The 14,929-nt window shown below is 38.9% G+C and overlaps 1 protein-coding gene across 2 annotated transcripts in view; it reads left to right on the forward strand.

Moving 5' to 3' along the window:
* Positions 1-14,929, forward strand: part of CSNK2A1 (casein kinase 2 alpha 1) — a 54,185-nt gene that overhangs the window by 1,340 nt on the left and 37,916 nt on the right. The window contains exon 2 of one of the 2 annotated variants that reach the window (XM_020900871.2): positions 12,351-12,510. The exons of the other annotated variant lie outside the window; for it this stretch is intronic. The gene's annotated coding sequence lies outside the window, so the exon portion shown is untranslated. The remainder of the gene's footprint in view (positions 1-12,350; positions 12,511-14,929) is intronic. 2 annotated transcript variants of the gene reach the window in all.

Below are 14,929 nucleotides of genomic sequence, written 5' to 3' on the forward strand. Positions count from 1 at the left end.
CTTGGTATTTTTGGGGTTCCGCCAATCTAGGTAAAGTGTATGGTCAATAATCTGACAGTAGGCAAGGCTTCAGAATATTATATTTGTAGTCGTCGTAGTGTTTTTTTCTAAGTCACTTGGCGGGCCTTCAGCTGAAAGACCAGGACCAGTGTTAGTTCTCCCTCGTGTTTTTTTTTAAAGTTCACCTGCAGTTTTACCTAGACAGGTTTGTCCTTCTGTGACTTTGAAATACTTGACTTTCATTTGCTGTTGGAGGAGGGTGTGTGACTTGAAGAAAGAATGAAAATATTTCAAGTTTGCTTAGATCAGTTTTATCAACTGATTACAACATTAGGTCACCCTGGGGTAACTTTTTTAAAAAAGCAAAACCCAAATATGTCTAGTTATATCCAAAGGGCGAGTTTCTACCTAGTGTGTTAATTGCATAACTGTTTAGGGATAAAATTAATGTATTTTTAATCTCTTTTGCATAGCCAGTCTCTTCCAGGGTGATTCCTTGGTTTTAATGTTGTCTCTGTCTCTGAACATACACCTTTAATTCGCACACTCTTGGAGAAGGAAATTTTCTTTGGGGACTGAGTTTAAAGCTTTACTTTAGGGTTTGGAGTTGTAGTAGGCAGAATGACCACCACCACCACCCTCAAGACGTCCAAACTCTTAATTCCGGGATCTGTAAATATGTTACGTGGTAAAAGGCCTTTGCAGATGCTATTAGGGTTAAACATCTTAGAACAGGGAGATTATCCTGGATTTTGTGGGTAGGCCCAATCTAATCACATGCGCCCTTAAAAGCAGAGAACTTTCTCCAGCTGGGAGTCAAGAGAGATGGGGCAGAAGAGGAAATCAGAGAGAATTGAATCGTGAGAGGGATTCCATTTGCTGTTGCTAGAGGGGGCCACATGGAAAGCATGAGAAGGAATGCAGGGAGCCTCTAGTAACAAAGACCAGCCCCGGCTGACAGCCAAGAAGGAAATGGAGACCACAGTCCTACAACCACGAGGAACTGAAGTTGGCCAACAACCTGAATGAGCTTGAGAGTGGATTCTTCCCCAGTTTCCAGCAAGGATAACACCTTGATTTTGACCTTGTGAAACCCTGAACAGAAGACCTACCCAAGCCACCTAACTTCCGACATACAGAAACTATGAGATAATAAATTTCTGTTGGTTTAAGCCACTATGTGTGTGGTTTTGTTACGGCAGCAGTAGAACACTAGTATAAATTTTTGTACCAGAAATGGGGTAGTATTACCTAAAAATGTGGAAGTGGCAGTAGAAGAGGCCAACAGTTTTTTGAGGAGGAGCATGAGATAGAAAAGGCCTAGAAACAGATTGTTGGTAGAAGTAATGAGGACTCAAGTGGAAGTGAGGTATACATTAGAAACTGGAGAAAAGAGGATCTTTTTACATAGTGGCAAATAAATTTAGAATTGTGTCCTGAAGTCATGTGGAAAAGAAAACTTATAAGTGATGAACTTGGATGTTTAGCTGAGGAGATTTCCAAGTGAAGTATTGGTTTATTTGTAGATGTGGGTTTAACGGTGAGCTCCTGTGAAATTCACGTGAAGCCCTGTAAGTTCTTGAGCATTTTATACTAGCAGAAACAATGTCCGCTTGATTGAAAAACATAGAGTTTGAAATTAAAGGGGGCTCTCAACCCTTCCTCTCCCCCAGATTTTTTTTTTACTAGTAAGAAGCAGGCTGGTAAAACTCGAGATATGAATGTGTTTCTTTTCTTTTAAAAAAGAGTGACTTAGAGGGTGGAACCAAGAGCCCAAAGAGGTGGAACTGAGGGTTACAGAAGAGATTTCCCTGGCTTTGAAATGTAATGGAGTTTGCCCACATTTTGAAACTGATTTGGACCAGTGGATCCACTTTCCCTTATATTTTGCCTGCTTTCTTTTATAGTTATATTCCCTGTTTGAACTGGAATGTTTTTGACTATTGCCTTATGCCTGTCTCACCATTACAGATTGGGAGCAGATAACTAGTTGTCTTTTTTTGTGTTTTTTAAGAAATTGTGCTCCAGGGGGTTGCACTTAGTGTATTATACCCAGAGCTTCATCCACACCTGCTTTAGATGGTGAGATTTGGGAGTTTTAAATCGATGAACTTTAGATGAGATTTTTGGACTTGGAGTTGATGTTTAGTGAAATGAGACCTTATTATGAATTGGATGGTTTTTGCATTTGGTAGAGGTATCAGTCTTTGGAGGACATTAGGGTGAACTCTTCCAAAGATCCTCTGGAATCTGAGTTTGTTACTGTTTTGTGGCAAAGGGGACTTTTCAGATATAACTGTGGTTTAAGAATTCTAACATAGAATGGTTATCCTGGATTTTCTGGGTAAGTAGGTCCAGTCTGTTCACATGAAAGCAGACAGCTTTATCCAGCTAGAGTTAGATTTGAAGCATGAGAGGGACTCAACCTGCCATTCCTGGAGGGGGCCACGTGGTAAGCACAAGAAGGAATGCCATCAGCACCAGCTGACAACCAACAAGGAAATAGGGACCTTAGTCCTGTGCCCACAAGGAACCTTCTTTCAGCCAACAATCTGAATGAGCTTGAAAGCAGATTCCCTACCTCAGAATTTCCACCAAGGAACATAGCCCTACAGACACCATGATTTTTGGCCTTGCATGACCCTAAATAGAGAATCCAGCCAACCCTACGTCACTTCTAGCCTATAGAAGCTGTGAGATAATAAATTGTGTTGTTTTATGTTTGTGGTAGTTTGTTCCAGCGACAATAGGAAACTAATTAGAAAATTTTTTAAAGAAAACTAATTAGAGGGGTTTTGCTTACTTTATTTTAGAATCTTTCAGGGATTATTTTCTAGAGAACAAAGACAGCAGAGATTATTCTGTAAAGTGGGTATTTGGTCCTGGAAGACCTCACAGAATAATGGTGTTAAGTGGAACCTAGGCTTCTTCCTAGATGTGTAAGCATGTTTCATTAGATGAAGTTTGAAGGGGCTAGATGAACAGCTTGGTAAAACATAGATTCTAGAGTGCTAGGCCATTTTGGTAGAATTTCTATAAATTGGTGATTCTTCCATTCCTGTAATGAGCATCCTGGATAATTCCTTCATCTTTATTAGCAGAATAAAGCATTGAGTTTATTTGACAGTCCTTTAAAGACTTGCTGTTTTTTTTAGAAGAGCTGAAAATGGGTGATTATTTTTTAGGAATTGATAACCGCCTATATACAGTAATCTGTTCTTTCACACTTCCCACCCCAACCCAAAATTGTTACAAGGTCTTTCTCCCTGTCATTGCCCCCCCCCCCCCCTTTTTTTTTTCTGGCTGAGCTGGATTTTTGTTGTTGCATGGACTTTCTCTAGTTGCGGTACACAAGCTTCTCATTGTGGTGACTTCTCCTGTAGCAGAGGACGGGCTCAGTTCCCCACAGCATGTGGAATCTTCCCGGATCAGGGATCAAACCCATGTCCCCTGTATTGGCAGGCAGGTTCTCAACCATTGGACCACCGGGGAAGTCCAGTCATTGTCATTGGTCACTTGAGGTTAAGAATAAGATTTGGGGACTTGCCTGGTAGTACAGTGTATAGGAGTATGCCTGCCAGTAAAGGGGACTCAGGCTCGATCCCTGGTCTGGAAAGATTCCACGTGCCACAGAGCAACTAAGTCTAGGCACCGTGACTGCTGAGCCCGCAGCATGCTGCAACTACCAAAGTAAGTGCGCCTAGACCCTGTGCTCCCCAACAAGAGAAGGGATTGCAATGAACAGCCTGCGCTCGTGTCTACTAGAGAAAGCCCTTGCACAGCAATGAAGACCCATAGCAGCCATAAATAAGATTTGGGTATATGTGTGTAACTAAATCACTTTGCTGTGCACCTGAAACTATTGTAGCAGCATAGAGCAACTATTAATTTCTAGAAGAGCCAATACAGTTTAAAAAAAGAAGACGATTTTGGAATCATAATTGCAGAAAAGACTTCTGACTTTTAAGAAAGGCCTTTTTGTTGTTTATCAGTATGTTTCTGATTAGATATATAAGATGTGGACTCTCGACTTTAGTGAAGGGAACTCCAGAGCATGGAGGAAATTTGTCTTTGAGTTACCTGAATAGAAAGATGATTGCAAAATTAGAGCATTTCAGGATATGAAGGACTTTTGTGATTATCTGTTTGACTTTTAGGTTTAGAGTAAAGGAAATTGGGCCACCTGAAGGTTAAGTGACTAAACCAGGTATCTCACTTCTACAGCTGGCCTAGAATCCTGGTCCAGGCAGTGGGGATTCGTGGCTTTAAGAATATATTCTCTGTGTACCTCGATCCTGTCCTTTTTCTATATTTTATCTTGCATAGGTTATCTCTCTATGCCTCATTTTCCTCATGGGGTCATTGTGAGGATTGATTGAGATAACACATATAACACATTTAGCATAGCACCTAACACAGTAAGTGCCCAAAAGATGTTAACTGTTATGTTTATGATAATTGTTTTGACAGCTGTTTGATATCTTTTGCATAAATATTACAGCACAATTTGTACAAGTTCAGAAACAGAATTACGTGATTTGGCATTGGATTAGGTAAGGACTTACTCTGTTAAGGTAATGAGAAACTGGATTTGATCCTTGGTCTGTCACAATTAATTCATTGGGTGACCTGGACCAAGTTTGTTTCACAAGAATGTTAGTGTCTTCATAAATCTACATTTCTTTGAACTCCTAAAATGGGTAATTTAAAATGGTACTGTATCATTTAGTTGTTCCTTTAGAGAGAGAGAGATCTAAGCCATCTAGCTTTTCAAGGGAAGAAGTTTCTCTAGAATTATTAAGAAAAAGGAACTCCTGTCATTGTAACGAATATTTACATTGGAGTATAGGCAATTGGTAGTTTCTCCAAGGTGGAGTTCAGCTGACCTAGTTGTTGACCAGACTTTTTTCTCCTTCACCTTATAGAAATCAAGTATTATCTTTTTAAACGTTTAAGGTGAAAGAATTAATAGTATCATACTAAGAGTGACTTTTCACTAGTTTCTACAAAGTATGTCTTTCAGCCTTAGACATAAGAAATGTACTTAGCAACAGTCACTATGGTGGGCAAGCTTTTATTACATTACTGATGATAGTGTTTTCTTGCATAGAAAATATGTGTTATCTGAAGTGAGGGTTTTAGGGTTAAATACCAGGGTATACTTAGAATAATGTTTTATAATTTTATATGTGTCATGTCTTAAATGCCTTTATATTGGCCACTTTTTTCTTTCCACACTTTCTCGTCTTGTGGATTTTTCTGACAGATTTTTATTAGCTGAAACATTTTAATCTGTTTGGAAAAGTGAACACTTGGAAATTTTTCTGAAGTTATGACTAATGCCCTAGTGGGCATTTCTCAATTTAGCTCTCACATTAATGTTCTATAATTTTTAAGAAAGCAACCTTGTTAAAATGAATGGATAAATTATTTTCCTAAAAATTTAATCATGTCATATCAGAAAGTACAAAATAGCCATTTGACCTTATTGGATTTATAACCAGTCAAATGATGTTAATTCTTTCAACAAGCCGTGAGTGCCTGGTGTATTTCAGGTAGGTGCTATGCTTACCTGATCTCTAGATGGTCCTTGACCTCAAACTTAAAATTGAGTGTCATTTTGTCATAATGTATGTATCATTTCATTCCGTAACTTGGCAGCTTTCTGCACTTGATCTTAGCCAAAAGGCAGAGACGCCATTGCAGCAGCTTTCTGGAGTGTTTTCTTATGAAAACTCTTACTGGCTTTGTATCTTATGTATAATTTCTGAAACAGCTGCAGAAATTTGGTGGGCAGTGGATTCAGGATTTTTGATTCTTAATGAAATTCTTTAACCAAGATTACTGGGGCTCAGCCATAAAAAAGGAACGTCATTTGAGTCAGTTCTGATGAGGTGGATGAACCTAGAACCTATTATACAGGGTGAAGTGAGTCAGAGAAAGATAAGTATCGTATTCTAATGCACATATATGGAGTCTAGAAAAATGGTACTGAAGAATTTATTTACAGGGCAGCAGTGGAGAAACAGACATAGAGAATAAACTTATGGACATGGGGAGAGGGGAGGGGAGGGTGAGATGTTTGGAAAGAGTAACTTGGAAACTTACATTATCATATGTAAAATAGATGGTCAACGGGAATTTGCTGTATAGCTCAGGAAACTCAAACGGGATCCGTGTCAACCTGGAGGGGTGGGATGGGGAGAGAGGTTCAGGAGTGAGGGGAAATATCTATATCCGTTTCTGATTCATGTTGAGGTTTGACAGAAAACAACAAAATTCTGTAAAACAATTGTCCTTCAATAAAAAAGAGAGAAAAAAAAGATTACTGGGGGAACTAAGGGAGGGAGGCAGCAGGATAGTTGGGAAAAGCGTCAGCTTTGGAATGAGACCAAGTTTGGGTTTAGTAACCAAGTTTACTTAACTCTTAAGCCTGGATTTTGTCATCTCTGCAATTGGGATAACAACTACCTTGGGCAACTTATTTATTAGCCTTCTGTTCCTTCATCTATAAAATGGGCGTCAGTACTTACCTCAGAATTTTCTTGTGAGGATTAATAAGTAAAGCACCAGCTAGTTATCATAGCTCAGTTGGTAAGGAATCCGCCTGCAATGCAGGAGACCCTGGTTTGATTCCTGGATCAGGAAGATCTGCTGAAGAAAGGTTGGGCTACCCACTCCAGTATTCTTGGCTTCCCTGTGGCTCAAGCTGGTAAAGAGTCTGCCTGCAATGTGGGAGACCTGGGTTCGATCCCTGGATTGGGAAGATCCCCTGGAGAAGGGAATGGCCACCCACTCACTCAAGTATTCTGGCCTGGAGAATTTGGGTTGCAAAGAGTCAGACAAAAGTGAGCGACTTTCACTTCACAACTGAAAATTAAAGGAGATAATTTATAAAATGCCAGGTACCTTTTCCTCCCTGTCAATGAAAACTGTATGTTCATTGCCATTTTCTGCTGCCAGGAGTTCTTATTTTTCAGTGAGGCCTTTTGCCCTATACTTCCTGTTTCTGATGTGGCCTGTGGGATGGGTGAGGTACTGAATTGCTGCTTAGGGGTGGGTCAGTATGTAGCTCATGCCCAGTGTAGATTGCCTCAGTTACTCATCTACAGTGAACATGGTCAGGTTGTTATCTAGTCTTGGTGAATCTAGGGTTCTGTTGCTTCTAGATAGAAAAGTGACTCCATCTCAGACTTGGGGAAAGTTCAAAGTTTGCTCACCTATGGACTTGTGAACCTGAGATCAGAGATCTTATTCTTGATAGTTCTTTGATCATAGTTTGGGAATTAACTTGTGTATTGTGTGTTAGGGATATGTTTGGAGGAGAACTTTTTCCTGCATTAACATCTTTTCTGTGTCTTGCTCACTCAGGTAATCCACTAACTTGCTTTCTTTTCTCTGTATTCTTAAGTCATACACACACACCCTTAGGCGTAGCAGAAACCTGTCTTCATCAGTACTTACAGTCCTCTGTATATTTTTGGCTCTGTATAGAATGAATACAAATAGCCATCTGCCTTGGGAGTTGTCCCATCTTTCCAAATCTGATTCTGTATACCACTGTGACATTGTGGCCAGCCCATTCAGGTAAGAGAATAAGGAAGACTCCAGGTTGTCAAAACTCAAATCTCACCCTCACCTTGCCTCCAAATTTACAGAAATCCATTTCATTGTAGTATTGCAAATGACAGGTTGTTGTTGAATCAGTGTGCAGAGTTGGGGAAATAGCGTTAAACTAGTAAAAATAATCCCTATTTAGGCTTTGAAACGTAAGATTTGACTTGGGTTCAAATCTGGCCTCTAGTAGTCCTGTGATATTTGGCAGGTTATTTATCCTCTGAATCCATGTTTATTTCTAAAATGGGAATCTGCATCTAATACCATGCCTGGCTTATAAGAGACATTCAAATGATAGTTATTACATATGATATATTACATATGGTGTGATACATTACATATATGGCTTATACTTAAGATTATTCTAGGTCACAACGAATCTTTCGGTTCCGGAGGGTGATAGCAAGTGGAATAGAGTAGCAGATTGAGACTTTATTTCACTGTATTGCCTGGTAAAAAGACACAGGTGGTAGCTTCTTTGCCCACCATTTATTGTATTTTATATTGTTGGAAACAGTATTGTACTTCAAACTTATGTCAAGTGTTTGAGGTAGAACTGTGTTAATTCAGATCAGACTGCTTGGGGATGTTTGATTTTGGTATTATTAAAGTGTAGTTGATTTATAATGTTTCAGGTATACAGCAAAATGATTCAGAAATAATTGTGTGTACTAGAGTAGTATAGTGTTAGTCGCTCACTCATGTCCGATTCTGTGATCTTATGGACTGTAGCCCACCAGATTCCTCTGCCCATGGGATTCTCCAGGCCAGAATACTGGAGTGGGTAGCCTTTCCCTTCCCCAGGAGATCTTCCCAACCCAGGGGTCAAAGCCAGGTCTCCCACATTGCAGGCAGATTCTTTACCAGCTGAGCCACAGGAAAGCCCAAGAATACTGGCATGGGTAGCCTATCTCTTCTCCAGTGGATCTTCCCAACCCAGGAATCAACCCGGGGTCTCCTGCATTGCAGGCGGATTCTTTACCAACTGAGCTATCAGGGAAGCCCTTATTAGGATTATATCAGGTGTTACTGTGAAATTTATATTCCAAATTCAGACCCTTAACAGGATCTAAAAAAACTTACACCGTTAGCTTTGAACCAGGTAGTTTTCTTCCTTTTCAGTGTTCACTTGGGATCTTGGAATTTGAGGGTTGGAGTGGGTATTGCGAACTGTCAAGGAGCTAAATTGTTAACTTTTTGACCTGTATTTTCCCCCAATTGAAAAACACCATTGATTATGGCATTAGTTTGGTAGATGAGGGAGAATCATTTTAAAATAGAGGAAAGAATATCGCTTCATCTAATCTTCATTTTATTTCCACCATTAACCTGTTTTCTTTTGGCTTATTCTTTAAAACTATTGGGTTAGGAGGTTTAAAACTATTGGGTTAGGAGGTTTAGGTTGTGTTTATTGTTTTGGTTTTCTTGTGCCAGTGACTTCTGAATGGATGACCTCCCAGAAGAAATGGTAGTATATTAGTGAACTGTACTTGAAAGCTGTGAAAGATAAATTGTGTATCTCTTAAAGGAGCACTATGAAAATAGTTTTCTCAGTCTACTGCATGGATTTTGACAATTCAGCTTATGATCTCTTTAGTTAAATCAGAATTTTTCAGCCAGTGGACTATGTCAGGGAGGGTTACAGATACGCTGAGATTCTGGTCCCCTCAGCCTTCAGGCCATTTGGGCAGAGTACAGGGCCTCCAAACCGGTGACCTTAAGTCCAAAAGTCTTGATCATTTATCCATTATTAAAAATGCTATTTTCTCTTTGTGTTTTGAGTTTTTAAAAGGCTACATGTAAGCGCTAGTTGAAAAAGTTCAGTAATTGAGTATCTTACCAGTTTTAAGGTTCGAGGGGATGTTGATCTGAAAATAGTCTTGATTTTAAGTTTAGAAAAGACCATTTTAAAGTGTGTCTTTCTGATCCTCAGGCAATTCCCTTTCCACATATAATTCAGGGGGTATACTTTAAAATGTGAGACTAAACAATTAGAGTTTGGGAACTTGTGAAGAAATTTGAGTTCTTATTTTTTTAAGCAATAATGTGAAGCAAAACAAGTTACCTTGTATAAAATTGGTGTCCTCATCTGACTCTGAATGCCACTGTAACTTTTCTGGGAGCTGACACTTTGTTAATCATTTGTCAGCCATGGGTCTCCTGCTTTAACATAAATTGAAACCTAGGATACTGTTGTCTTCCCCTCTTCCTTTGGGAAAGAATGGGATATACTTAACTTAAAATTTTAATTGTTTAATATTTATGTAAATTATGAAGTTAGCAGCGCCGCCCCCCCCCCGCTTTTGACCATGCTGTGCAGACTGCAGCCTCTCCCCAACCAGGGATCAAACCTGTACCCTCTGCAGTGGAAGCATGGAGTCCTAACCACTGGACCACCAGGGGATTCCCATCAAGTTAACTTTTAAAAATTGATTTTTTGCAGTGTTAAAATATCTCCTTTTGTCTAACTTAGCAATTCTTAATTCTGCTGGGGTTTACAGATTTGTCTGAGCCTGTAGTGAAAGCTACAGACCTTTATTTCAAAAAATGTACTGTACACGCTACTTTGTATTACTTTAGGGAATTTATGGACCTCCAATCTCATTGATGAACTCCAGTTTGAAATTTGTTTAGTCCAAATAACAGTTCCCCCATTTTATAATTTTTAATACAGTAACATTTGTATGCTTTATCATTTTTCACAGTATTTTTTAATTGAAATATAGTTAATTTACAGTGTTGTGCCAGTCTCTGCTGCATAGCACAGTGACTCAGTTTTACATACATGTGCATTCTTTTTTTTTTTTTTTTTATATTCTTTTCCATTATGGTTTATCCCAGGAGATTGGATATGGTTGCCTGCGCTATACAGTAGGATCTTGTTTATCCATTCTCAGTGTTGTAGGTTGCATCTACCAACCCGAGATTCCCAACTTCTTCCTTCTCCCCTCCTCCTTAGCAACCACAAGTCCGATCTCTGTGTCTATGAGTCTTTCTCTGTTTTGTACATAGGTTCATTTGTGCAGTATTTTGGATTCCACATATAACTGATGTCGTACAATATTTGTCTTTCTGACTTACTTCACTTATTTTTAATAATCTTGCATCCATGTGGCTGCATATGTCATTTTTATGGCTGAATAATATTCCATTGTATATATATATGTGCTACATCTTGATCAACATTTAGGCTGTTTCCATGTTTTGGCTATTGTGAATAGTGCTGCTATGAATATAGGGTTGCATATATCTTTCTGAATTACAGTTTTGTCCAGGTATATGCCGAGGAGTAGGATTGCTAGATCATTCTATTTTTAGTTTTCTGAGAAACCTCCATACTATTTGCCATAATGGCTGTATCATTTATGTTTCCACCTTTAGGGTAGGAGGGTTCCCTTTTCTTCACAACCTCTCCAGCATTTGTTATTTGTAGACTTTTTAATGATGGCTATTCTAACCAGTGTGAGGTGGTACCTTGTAGTTTTGATTTGCATTTCTCTAGTAATTAGTGATGTTGAGCATCTTTTCGTGTATCTACTGGCCATCCATAGGGCTTCTCAGATGATACTAGTGGTAAAGAACCCACCTGCTAATGCAGGAGACAAAGAGATGTATAAGTGCGATCCCTGGGTTGAGAAAATTCCTTGGAGGAGGGCATGGCAACCCACTCCAGTATTCTTTTCTGGAGAATCCCATGGACAGAGGAGCCTGGCTGGTTACATTCCATAGGGTCACAAAGAGTCAGACACAAATAAAGTGATTTAGCATGCACACATGCACTAGCCATTTGTATGTCTTCTTTGGAGAAATGTCTGATGCATCCTGAGGTTTCATCACAAAACTCATGCTATTGGGGATAATCCTTACAAATGTAATGTAAGGTCTGTTTGTTTTGCTGTTGTTGAGTTGTATGAACTGTTTGTATATTGTGGAGATTAAGCCCATATCGGTTTGCGTCATTTGCAAATATTTTCTCCCATTCCTTGAATTGTTCTTTTCATGTTTTGTTTTGGTTTTGGTTTTCAGTTTCTTTTGTTGTTTTTGTTTTCCTTTGCTATGCAAAGTCATACATTTGATTAAATCCCATTTTTGTTTTTATTTCTTTTGCCTTGGGAGACTAACCTAAGAAAATACTGGTACAATTCATGTCAGAGTATATTTTGCCTTTATTTTCTTCTAGGAGTTTTATAGTGTTGGGTCTTATGCTTAAGTCTATAAAGCATTTTGAATTTATTTTTGTGCATAGTGTGAGGGTGTGGTCTAACTTCATTGATTTACTTTCCCAGCACCATTTGCTGAAGAGACTTGTCTTTTTTCCATTTTATATTCTTGCTAGCTTTGTCAGGGATTAATTGGCTGTAGGTGTGTGGCTTTATCTCTGGGCTCCATTCTGTTACATTGATCCATATGTCTGGTTTTGTATCAATACCACACTGTTTCGATTATTGTAGTATTGTCTGCTTCCCTCCTGGCTCAGACTGCAAAGAATCTGCCTGCAAAGCAGGAGACCTGAGTTCAGTCTCTGGATTGGGAAGATCCCCTAGAGAAGGGAATGGCAAGCCACTCCAGTATTCTTGCCTGGAGGATCCAATGGACAGAGGCAGGCTACAGTCCATGAAGTCACAAAGAGTCGGACACGACTGAGCAACTAACACATACATACATATATACATACATAGTATTGTCTGTGGTCTGGGAGAATTATACCTCTTGCTTTTTTTTTTATTCCTTAGGTGTCACAGTATCCAACAAATATTTCTGCATGGTATTCTGTATGTCAGCTTCTGTGATAGATCCTGAGACTGCAAAGGCAATATTCTCTGCCTTTGAAGCTTTGTTTAGCTAGGGCGACAGATGTGTAAAACAGTACAGTGACAGTGCCAAATGGAAGAGGTAAGCAAAGTATGCTATTGGAGTACAGAGGAAGGAGGGTCTTGATCATTGAAAATTTTCTGTAAATCTAGTCAGTTCTGTATTTCCTAATTGGCCGAAAGCATACTTCGAACTTCTCCGTGATTTTTGTTTTTTAAGCTCTAATTGAACTAATAACGGAAACTAAATCAAGAAGCAAATGGTCTTAAATTGAGAGCTTAAATGGGCTTATTACTGTTGCATCTTATTTTGCTGAATATTTTCTTTGCCCGTATTTTTCCCTAGTTATCTTTTTAAAATAGTTTTAAATTTATTTATTATACTTATAAAATTATATGTTTAATGTAGGTCAGGGATTGCTAACTGAAATACCTGCATGAATCAGGCCAGTAAGATAAATGTGTAGAATTGTTCAGGTTTACCTATGGCATCTTTGACTGGATAATCACAGTCAGCAGGTCCAAAGTGATGTGGTCAATGCAGGAATGCAGAATCATTGTTACCAAAAAGACAGACCTACCTACCTTTTCTTATTTCATCTTATTAGAAACTGAACATTAATTTGGTTTTTAGTGTTGGCAACCAAGTTACACTTAAAAATACTAATTATTTGTCACGAAAATCTTTAACACATAATTCAACTTAATAGCTGATTCACTTTAAAAACACTGTGGAAATTTTGCATAGGAATTTTCATAGCAGCATTAGTCATAGTGGCCATAAAGTGAAAACAAATGTCCATCAGCTGATGTATGGATGAACAAAATGTGGTATATCCTTACAGTGGATTCAGCCGTTAAAAGGGATGAACTATTGTAAAGCTACATCATGAATGAACCTTGAAAACATGCTAAATGAAAGAAGCCAGACACATAGGGTTATGTATTGTGTGATTCTGCTTGTACGAAATGTCCAGAATAGGCAAATCTCTAGAGGCAGAAAGCAGATGAATAGTTGTTAAGACGGGGGGCGGGGGGTGGGTAGTTATTAAGAGTGACTACTATGGGATGTTTGTTTTCTTTGGAGGTGAAGGTAATCATATGGTAGTGACCGTTGTATGTTAAAAACATTAGAAAAACCACTGAATTGTACACTTTAAAATGATGGATGTGATGTTGTGTGGATTTTCTCTCAGCTTTAAAAACTGGAAGAAAAGAGACTGCATGAGCTAAATAGGGTATATATGTTTGCTGTAAAGCAGAATGAATAGGTTTTGAATCTAGACAGAATATCTTAAAATCACTTACCCTCTGTGACATGGTAAAAGTTGTTCAGATTCACCTACTCTTAACATGGGAAAGGTATTACGTAGGTCTTGGGCTTCCCTGGTGGCCCAGCTGGTAAAGAATTCGCCTGCAGTGCAGCAGACCTGGTTTCCATCCCTGGGTTGAGAAGATCCCCTGGAGAAGGGAATGGCTACCCACTCCATTATCCTTGCCTGGAGAATTCCATGGATAGGAGCTTGGCAGGCTACAGCCCATGGGGTCGCAAAGAGTTGGACACGACTGAGTGACTTTCACTTTCACTGGGCTTGTTATGTTCAAAAGTGATCATTTTAAATCCCAAGAAACAGTATAGGTATAGGCATTCACATTTCTTTAGATTTGGAAGCTGGATAGATAATGTTTGCTGTCCTGTTTCCAAGCTGTTTCCAATCTGTTGTTGGTAAGTCTAGGACAACCCACCCTATTTTTTATTGCTTATTGATCATCTGCAGGAAGTATGGTTGTCTCTTAGGTAACCTACCTCCATGATAGTAAAGGAGGGAGAGGGAGAGACTATTACTCCTCATATCCTGCAGTTTCCTCAGTGAAATCAGATAGGTTAAATGACAGTCCCAGAGCCATATTTGGACTTAATGGCTCAAGTGATCCTCTTCTTTCTACCACCTCCTGAGGCCTTATAAATCCAAGGTTCATGTTTTTCAGTAACAGAGTACTATATTGTTTCTGTAGTTCTATCAAGGATGCTCATCACATGGGTAAATTACATGGCCTCATAAAAGCTCATGGCTCTAAAGAAACATCTCCCACACATATTGACTAAATTCACATCTCATTGGGAAGTGATAGTATGACTGTTTTACCTTTGTTAGTGATGTGTGTGATAAAATTTACATGTAAAACCGAAGAGCAACTGTAAAATCAGCTACAGATCAAATATCCACTATACAGCCAAACTCGGTGTTGAAGAGGAGCAGATCCATATGCAAACAGGTTTGATTTTTGCCAATATATTGTCTGTCACTATCTTAATATCAGTTCATCAAATATTCATGAAACATTCAGCATGGCTTAGGCACAGTGATAAATAAAAAGTGTTACAGAAATATTAAGCTATGCAGTAGGAAAACATTAGGATGTAAAGGAGGTTGAAAACTGATAGCCGTTATACTGATTGAAATGGAAATGGCTATTCAGGATTTTCATTTCTTCTGTAT

This window comes from Odocoileus virginianus, chromosome 9 (genome assembly GCF_023699985.2).
Source record: "Odocoileus virginianus isolate 20LAN1187 ecotype Illinois chromosome 9, Ovbor_1.2, whole genome shotgun sequence".
NCBI lineage: Eukaryota > Metazoa > Chordata > Mammalia > Artiodactyla > Cervidae > Odocoileus > Odocoileus virginianus.